The sequence below is a fragment of the Podarcis filfolensis genome, assembly GCF_964270895.1.
Source record: "Podarcis filfolensis genome assembly, chromosome: 7".
Classification (NCBI taxonomy): domain Eukaryota; kingdom Metazoa; phylum Chordata; class Lepidosauria; order Squamata; family Lacertidae; genus Podarcis; species Podarcis filfolensis.
This window is the reverse complement of record NC_139603.1, coordinates 67,665,994-67,676,068: the sequence shown is the minus strand read 5'-3', so window position 1 is coordinate 67,676,068 and position 10,075 is coordinate 67,665,994.

Below are 10,075 nucleotides of genomic sequence, written 5' to 3'. Positions count from 1 at the left end.
CTTTGAATAATGAACTCTCCTCTATAAAAGAGGACACCTGACCACCCTCTATAAAAGTGATTAGACATATTCATTAAGAATGGCCAGGTATAGAAGTGGCTGGGACTTGAAACCTCATGGCTGCTTTTGAGAGGCCTGCAGACCCAGGAGACAGACAAAACATGGTGCCGCCATCTTGGATTCTGTGAGCCACCTATTTGCATTTGCTTTCAAGGCCACCAAATTGTGTGGTCCGTGGTCAACAACTCTACCAGACTGAGGCAGGAAAGAGCAATATTTTGGCCAGGCCAGTAGGAAGTTAAACCTCTGTCTTCCAACAGTATGTATAAAACTTTGAAAAAAGAGCTGCTCTGTGCAATTCTCCCCAGCTCAAGCAAGACAAATTTATGGCTAGCGGGCAGCTTTCCTTATGTATCCTTGGCTCCATTTGGCATCCATTTCGACTCCATAGGGGGAAAGACAATATGCAGACCAGAAAAGCTAAAAGGTCCAATCAGCATTACCAAATGGGATCCTTCTTCTTCTTCTTCTTTGTGATTCCTACATATGGTGTATGTTAAAGACGAGAGCTATGTTGGTAAACACACCCATGGCAGCCTTCAGGGGGACTGGTGCCAATCACCAGCAGAACAATAGAGCTCTGAGGCTGAAATTGGCCATGAAGTGTGATATGCCATGCAGAGGCGCATGCCTTTGTTTTTCCAAATGTGTTCATGTTTCCATATGCAGTTTACTAAAACACAGAGCGTCTCTGTGGAGCTGGAAGCGGCTGTCATTTGCCAAGAGCCTTCTACCAAACAGAGCATCAGTCTGGGAAAAGAGGAAGCCTGAGAATGAGTGTAATGCTTTGTGTTTCTTTGCATGCTACCATCTCCATGACAATAATAACTAACACTCTGTTCCCTCCCAGCGGAAGGTTTTTCAAGGCTCTTTGCGGATGCTAGAATCCCTCAAAACATGTTTGTGGGACACATATTTGTTTTTGATTTGGAAAGGGTTAGGGAAGTGTGTGAATCAGAGGGGGCAGAGACCTAAGATGGAAATACAGTGCTTCACATTTTATGCATTGGAAGCAAGGACCTGTTCAAACATACACTAAGTTGGCACACATCAAGTTACCACAAGGATGAAGAACCTGAGTCTCTCCAGATGTTGCTGGACTACAGTTCCCACCTGCCTCTGTAAGCATGGCCAATGACCAAAGATGATGGGACCTGTTGCTGCTTGTGGGTTTCCCCACAGGCAACTGGTTGGTCACTGCAAAAAGAGGAGGTTAGGCTAGATGGGTCTTTGGCAGAACTCTCCTCGTGTTCCTAATATGTGGAAGGATGCAGGTTCACCATCCCTGATCTGAGGCCTGGTCTAGTCATGCAGCAGAATGAGGTGGTAGAATGCCATACAACTTCAGGCCACAGTCACTGGGTTTCCGTTTTCATGCTGTTGTGTGTGTGAAAAAGCAGCAGCTTCCTCTAAGTAAATTATAACATGTCAGGAGAAAGGATGTAACCTCGCCAAGTTGCTGCTCTTCTGGCTTTCTATCTGTAGGATTTTTTTTTCCTTTTAAAAAACAAATCAATAAAATAGGAGGGCAAATTAAAGAATGCGATTGACCACCCGTGGTCTGGAGTGGTACAACCCGTCATATTGCCTTGGGGTTCTATTTCTGCTTCATTCTGCACCATATATAGATCAGGCTTTAGAAACACAAGGCATGTTCAGACGTGAGTTGCAATTTTCACACAGGGTTCTGTTGTTTCAGGCAACCAGCTAATGACCTGAAAATGGGTGAGGCAGCTCTTATCACCTCAGGTAATGTTTGTTACACAATTAGGTTTAATACTGACAGAATCAACATATCAGCTAAGTTGTGTTACACAAGAAACAAGTGGTCAAGTAGCATCAGCCTGATGGGTCGATTTCCATTTCCTACAGTATATTTTTATAGGAACTGATGTGAGGGCTGATGTCTTGTGGTAATTTGGAGACAGTTCCTCACCTTGGCCTCTTCTATGCAGCAGCTTCCTGTGTGATGGCTATTTTCTAGCACAGGAGTTGGGAAAATGCTGCATTCCTTCATGAATTATTTCCAGAGGCCACATGCCACTTACATACCCTATTCAGGATCATGCATTTTCAGTAATTTCTCCTGTGGTTACCATCTGGGATGGTTTGTTGCCATATGAATATGTTTGATGGCTGTTGTTGTTGTTTTAATTACTTTTATTCAGCACAATAGTAAAATGTGTGTACTAAACAACAACAAATTTTAATGCAAAGTTCTCGATTAGCATTCAGTTTGAAGTAATATCATAATGTCACACTCTTAAATACAGTAGGCTGCTGTCCCTTTTGCTTTTCACTTCATTAAAATCCTTTCAGAAAGATGGCTGTTGGGAATGAAGTGCTGAAAATGCTCAGACCCTTCCAGGCTGGACAAAAACCTGAAAGATTGATCCTTGTTTTTCAGCTCAGAAATCGAGTATATGTGGTTTTTAAATGTTTAAAAAAACCAAAAACATTTAGCATCCTGTAACAATAAGTATTTCCAGGTTGATTCACATTAAAAGACAGAAAACAATAAATATACAATAAATCAACTGCAATAAATAAAAGAGCAGAACAACAGCAACAACAGAACAGCATAAAATATAACATCGGTTTAAAAGGTCTGGGAAAATGGAAAGGTCGGGTGCCATTAGAAATTCATGTAGGTGACAGGGAAGCCTCCCTGGAAAAAGAATTCCATATGTAGGACATCGTTATTCCGAAGGCCCTTCCCCAGTCAGCACCCAGTCTTATCTCAGATAGTGGAGGCAGCCAGAGGAAAATCCCTGGGGAACATCTCTGTGCACTGGCTGATTGTAGGTTGATGGGGGAGTAGATACTATAGCTAGGACAGGGCTAATGAAGAAGATTGGTTGAGGATATGTGTTCCACTTTGGCCCAGCCCTACCATTAGGCAGAGTGAGGTGACTGCCTTTGGCAACAGATGTTGGAAAGGTGTTGAAGAGAAGAATTGTATGTACAATGAGGTATCCCTTGCTAGCCACTAAGCTAGCCTGCTTACCTCAGCTGTAGCAGAGGGCACACAGTTCCGTTGCCAGTGTAGAAATGAGATTCAACTGTTGACTTTTGTATACAGAATAGGGGAAGGCACGATCTTCTCCTTTGCCTCAGGCTGCAAGGTGTATTGGGTCGGCTCTAAGCCCACAGCATTTATGGGCTAAACACACAGATAAGGGCTGCTTTTGTGGCTTAGCCTCTTCGCTGTAAACCAGCTCCCAAGTCCATTTCCAGTCCCCTCCCTCTGAAGGGAAGAGTCTGGAACCTGGACTGTGTCACGCAGAGCCAGGGGCCAAAATACTCTGCAGCTTAACTAAACAGTTGCTTCTGTGGGCTGGCCTCTTTACCACCAGGCAGCCCCCGAGTCCAGCTCCAGCTCCTTCCGCCTTCCCACTCAGGGGTGAAGAGGCTGGATCCTGGACTATGTCATCAACCGCCAGGAGCTAGAAGAGACTGCCATACACATACCAACATATCCATGATTTTATTGTACATCTGTGTGGATTTTAATTGCAAGTGACTTTGTAAGCTAATCTTGGCTGAAAAGCAGGATATAACTCACTGACTCCTTCTGCTCTCTACTGTAACTAAGACTGAGCACATGCAACTGAAATATCTTCATGTTGTTTCTCTGTTTACCCATACTTCACTCATTTCTGCTACTCCCCCCTGCACCCTTCCTCTGTCATATTCCCTGTACAGAATTGCAGACTGTAAGCTGGTGGCGCTGTGGTCTAAACCACTGAGCCTCTTGGTTTTGCTGATCAGAAGGTCGGCGGTTCAAATCCCAACGACGGTGTGAGCTCCCGTTGCTCTGTCTCAGCTCCTGCCAACCTAGCAGTTCGAAAGCATGCCTGTGCAAGTAGATAAATAGGTGCCGCTGTGGCGGGAAGGTAAACAGCATTTCCATGTGCTCTGGTTTCCCTCACAGAGTTCCATTGTGCCAGAAGTGGTTTAGTCATGCTGGCCACATGACCCAGAAAGCTGTCTGTGGACAAACGCCGGCTCCCTTGGCCTGAAATCGAGATGAATGCCGCAACCACATAGTCGCCTTTGACTGGACTTAACTGTCCAGGGGTCCTTTACCTTTTACCTTTTTACCACAGAATTTCAGACTGTAAGCTCCTTGAGGCAGGGACTTTTGTACTCAATTTCCTTTTGTACTCAATAAAGGTCCATGCACATTGTTGGCATTAAAGAAAGGGCTGGAAATAGACTTGCAGAGACCTTTACAACAGGGATGAAGAATCTGTGGCCCTCCAGATGTCGTTGGACTCCAAATCCCATCAGCCCCAGCCAAAATGAACAATTGTCAGAGATGAAGGGAGTGGAGCACCTCAAGCTACCCCTTCTCCCACTTCAGGACATGTGACAGCCATGACTGGAACTCCCAAATGTGCCATTCTTTTTTCTAAAAGCAGCTACAGTGTGTGCATGCCACAACCATAATTCAAATGAAAACAATTATTAGCCACAGAGGAGGAAACATGCAGGTGCAAGGGCCTGTGTGTTTTCCCCTCTGCGGCTGATAAAAACTCTAGGCAAGGGACAATTTGGGTAGCGGAGGCCATGAGGAGGGAGAGAAAAGGGTTAGACCATCCGTTCACCACAGTCCCAATCCAAAGTGGGTGCCCCACAGGTTCTTTGAGAAGAGAGGAGTTGCTGGATCTATGTGCACCTGCTCTGCAAAGTAGGGACAGGGTAGAAATTTGATTCACTTCCTGTTTAAAGGTGAGCCTGTCAAATCTCCACTATCTGGTACAATTCAAGAACTGAAACACAACCATCCTTCAAAGTTCACACTTTTCTGAATTTTGCAATGCAGTTCTTCAGCCAAATAACATGGAGAGAAATGCATATAGTAGGTAAAGTGCCCATAAAAATGCATATGTTGGTGAAAATAATATACAAAAATCGTAAGGGTGCGAGATTTCAGCCCCAGGTGCTGCCTCAATCTAGCTGTGTGCTTCCGCCGCTGGGCTCCATTGAAAACGCCTTCGCCATACGAACCGATAAGTGATCTCTCCAGACAACAGAATGACTCTTCTTTTCTTATCTCTGTGGCTGCAATCTCCTGGGTGACACTGATGCCGTTAGTGTTTGCCCCACAAGAGACTGGATACTGAAGGCAAACGTACACACAGACTGTTGTTCTTTATCAGGGAAAAGGGGCATAATGCAAAAGCAATTTCCTGACCCTTGAAGTGGTTACGGATCCCAGATCAGATAAAGTGCAGTTTAGGAGGCCGTTCTATATAATCTGCCCAGCTAGAGTTAGGATGCCAGCTGTCCCCTCCCCCAGTGAAATATATTCAGGGTTCAGCTCTAAACGGTAATGTTTGGGGAAAGCACAATCTAAAACAGACAAATCTGTATGTGTTTAGGTTTTGCTTTCTTTCCACTTTTAAATATTAAAAATTGACTCCAGCTGTGGGGTAAAGTAACGCCCAGCCTATAAAGACATTGACAAATAAATCACAGTGCAATTTGCTGCGCATTTTTGTGAGGTCTAAACACCAGTTCTTGAAGGGAATTTTCCATTATTACATCTTGGGAAGAGGTCTCTGCCACCAACAACTCATTTGACTTTTATACTTCATAGAATCATAGAATTGTAGAGTTGGAAGAGACCATGAAAATAATAATAATAATCACTGGATTCCAGTGGGACCAGCTTCTGCCATTACTCTTCTGGAAGATGGGTCATTGTGTTCAACTCCCAAGCTTGTAAGCCAAACTCTACAGAGGTGGTCACGTTAATCTTCTGTAGTGAAAGCAACAGACAGTCTAGTACAAGGGGAGTTCATGTGGTGCCTTCTAACACCCACCAGCCCCAGCCAACATGGTGAATGGTCGAAAATTATGAGAGTTGTAGTCCAACAATATCTGTAGGGCACCTCTGGGATGATGAGGACTCGGGACTCCTGTAGAAATGTACAACTGAAAGTATGACCTTGAAGGTTTTTCTGTTTGTTCTTCAAAAAGGAACAAAAAGCTAGGAGGGAGTTAGGGCTTTCGGTTGCATGGAACCACCTACATTATGGGAGAGGAAGCAGAGGCTTTTTATGTCAATAATGTGAAAAGAAAAATCCTGTGAGATTCTTTGTGAAATTTCATTGTCAGTCCATACCATACATTTAAAGCATATGGTTCATCCCAAAGAATAATGGGAATGTAGTTTACCCCCACAGAGCTACAATTCCCAGCATCCTTAACAAACAACAGCTCCCAGAATTCGTTGGGGTAAACAAAGTACTTTAAATGTATGGCATGGAGGTGACCTAATCTTGCTATTTAGTCACTTTTGGTTTTTGAACAGAGAACCTGTTTTAACTATTAAATAAGTCCTTTGCTTTGGTTATTTAACTTTAGGGAGGTTAAATATTCGTAGGGAAGATTTTCCTTCAGGTGAGAGTGGGCTCTAATTTCACTGAAATACCTTGGCAATTCTTGAACTGAGGGATAAAACTGACACCAACACATTGTACAGGTACATTGAGAACTTAAGTAGGACTGAGTGGGCCTGGGTAAGTCAGGCCAATGCTTCATCTAGCTCAGCACTGTTTGCTCTCTAGGGTTTCAGATGGTGGTGGAGAGCATTCCCAGCCCTACCTGAAGATGGCAGGGCTTGAATCTCTCCAGCTACTGCTGAGCTACAGCCCTTCCATAAGGGCCATTCATTTTTTCTTTCTTAAAAACCCCATAAACCACCATAAGAAAAGTTCTCAGAATGGTGTTCAAAGTTTATAAATTTCATCCTTCTCCCAGTTCTGTTCCTCAGATGAACTTTATTATTGATCCCTTTCTACTGAAGATGTAGCTGAGATGATGGCTTCTTACTATGACTGAACTATTATTTGAATGGAGAACCAAACCCTAAACAATCTACACTGAAGCACACTCTTTTGGAGCTCCGAAAGACAGACAGCTGTACAAAAGCACTTATCATCAAATCACTATTTTCTTTTCGTGTCCACTTGGATACGAAATGCAGAGTTGTGGGGGAAATTGTGCAGTTGGGAAGAGGATAGTGTCCAGACTGGAAAAGCGAGGGGTGGATAATTAGACATGGTAGGTTTATGTGGTTATCAAACACTGAATGGTAGGCAATGTCAGCAACAGCATGTACACAAATTACATATGGGTAGTGTGCTCATTTTCATACTATATTAAAATGCCTTATTCTTCTGGGCCAGAACCACCGCATCATCTTGCAGCAGGTGACACCAGAGCAAGGACACCAGTAGAGATGATCAGCCAACTTTCCAGAAGGAAAATGTCCTGTGATTTGTGACCACACAATTCCAAGTCAATTTATATCTGGAATGGCGCAACCTTTGCTTGTTTGTCTCCCAAAGCGAAGACAAATGAGAGAAGATCAATTGGTCCTTTCCTCTCTTTGTCTGGCGCTGATTAAAACAAAGAAGAAGTGGTGTCTGGGTTTTGGCTGCTCAGTGCTGGGATCAAAAGGGCACCCAGTCCTTTTAGTCAAGGATTAAAGTGGGTGGGGCGGGGGATACTGTGAAGCAGCCTGCTATGATCTCGACTGTTTAAAATTCAGACCCTCTTTAGTGGCAAAGCATCATCTGCTCCCCACCATCTGGCAGCTGTGAAGAAAATAAAATTGCATGTACAAGTACTGTCAATTTACAATTTAAATGGGGTTCTTATGTTTGGTTAAAAAAACAAACAAAAAAGTTGGGTAACAAGAGATCTGTTTATATTAGGTTAATTACGCTTCATATGTATCATGGGAGGTGAACACTGTTCCTTTATCCCAATTAGCTTTCTCTATGAGGAAAGGTTAAGCAATTTAGGCTTTTTAGTTAGGAACAAGGGAACATAGGAAGCTGTCTTAGACTGAGTCGTACCATTAGTCCAGGCATAGACAAACTTAGCCCTCCAGATGTTTTGGGACTGCAACTCCCATCATCCCTAGCTAACAGGACCAGTGGTCAGGGATGATGGGAGTTGTAGTCCCAAAACATCTGGAGGGCTGAGTTTGCCTATGCCTGCATTAGTCCATGTAGATCAGTTTGGTCTCCAGCTCTCCAGCAGCATTCCAGGATTTCAGAGATAAGTTTCTCCTAGCTCTACATGGAAATACTTGGGACTGAGCCTGGGATCTTTGGCCTACAAATCACAAGCTCTGACGCCCAATAATAAATGTTGGAAATGTAAGGAAACTGAAGGTACTTTCTACCACCTTTGGTGGACGTGCCCAAGGATCAATGCCTTCTGGGAAATGATCTATAATGAAATCAAGAAGGTACTTAAGTGTAACTTTCATAAGAAACCAGAGGCCTTTCTCCTGGGCATGGTAGGCCAATTGGTGTCAAGGAAAGATAGGACGTTCTTTATGTATGCTACAACAGCAGCAAGAGTTCTTTTAGCAAAGTATTGGAAGACACAAGAACTACCCACGCTGGAAGAGGGGCAGACGAAGGTGATAGACTATATGGGACTGGCTGAGATGACAGAATTTGTGACTGGCAGAATTCGTGACCAAGGGAAAGAGACGGTGGAAGAAGAGTGGAAGAAATTTAAAATTTATCTTAAGAACTGTTGTAAAATTGATGAGTGCTTAAATGTTATGGGTAATGTAAAACAGAATTGCAGTGACAAATAATTGGGTAAGAGAAAAAGGATTAAAGAAAGTGAATTATAAGTAATTGAAATTAGGGGTTGCTGGAAAAGTTTAAAACAGGGATGCAGAAAAGGGAGGTATGGGGAAGTCGTTGAAATAAGGTTTAAGAAAAAGAGGTTATGAAATTATACGTGTTTGTATGTTTGTTTGTTTGTGTATTGTCAGTTGTGTTGTGTTTTAATATATGTTGGAAAATTAATAAAAAAATTATTTAAAAACAAATAAAAAAAAACAAATCACAAGCTCTGCTCATGAGCCACAGCCCTTCCTACTTTTCATTTGGTTTAGAAAAACAGAAGTAGGCAAACAGGTTGCTTTCACAAACGAGCATTAAATCCCTTCAGTTGGATGTGTGATTGAAATACAAGCCCACATTGGACAGAATGCCCATTTATTTTTGTGTTTGTTTATTGGGCACCCTCAATCTGAATAGTTCTTTACAATAGGGACTGGGAAATTGTGTTGTCGTCCCCCCAACTCAGATGTTGAACTACAGCTCCTGTATTCCCTAACCAATGAGAGCACCGAGATGAAATTGGGATGAGGCCATCAGGGTAGCCGCTAATGGACTGCCGGGGGAAAAAAAGAGGGAATGCATCACCCAAAAATGATAAAGGCAAAAGGAATGCAGATTTGCATAAATATTTCCACATGCTAATGAATGCAGATTTGAAATTATTATTATCATCCTCTTGTAGGCTACATGTGGACTTTCTCGCGTGCTAATGGTTGGTGAACATGTTCCAACCAAGCTCCTGTGCTTAAATATATATCAGACTTGGGGCAAAGAGGGCAGCCCTTCAAAGAGAGGACTGCCCTCCTGACAGTCCTTCAAATCAAGAACTGTAAAGGACATGGAGGACTTTTGCAGGATCTTGGAGAAGGCAGGAGAAGACAAACCACAGAAAATACTTCTTGACATAGTACATCATAACAGGATGTTTAGATAGTTTTTTTTCACAGAGCAGAAATCATTAACAACTAGTTGTGATGATAGCTAAATTAAACACAGAAGTACAGAAGCAGTGTTTCTATACCACTGGAACATATGAAGCTACTTTGTACTGAGTCAGACCCACTAGTTTTTAGTATTGTCTACCCTGACTTGCAGTGGCTCTTCAGACAGGGAGTCTGTCTGAGCCCTACCTGGAGATTTCAGAGATTTGAAGGGCTCCCCTCTTTGTCCAAGTCTGGTTTGCCCATGATAAAGAATCACAAGAACAGTGGCCTGGAAGTTGCTCAGCAAGATCTATCTGGGACCTTCTGCATGGGAAACAGATGCTCTACCATTGAGATTGGCTCTTCCCTGCACCAGATGATGGGACAAACACCCAGAGATGGCCTTCACGCCCTGCTTGTGGGTTT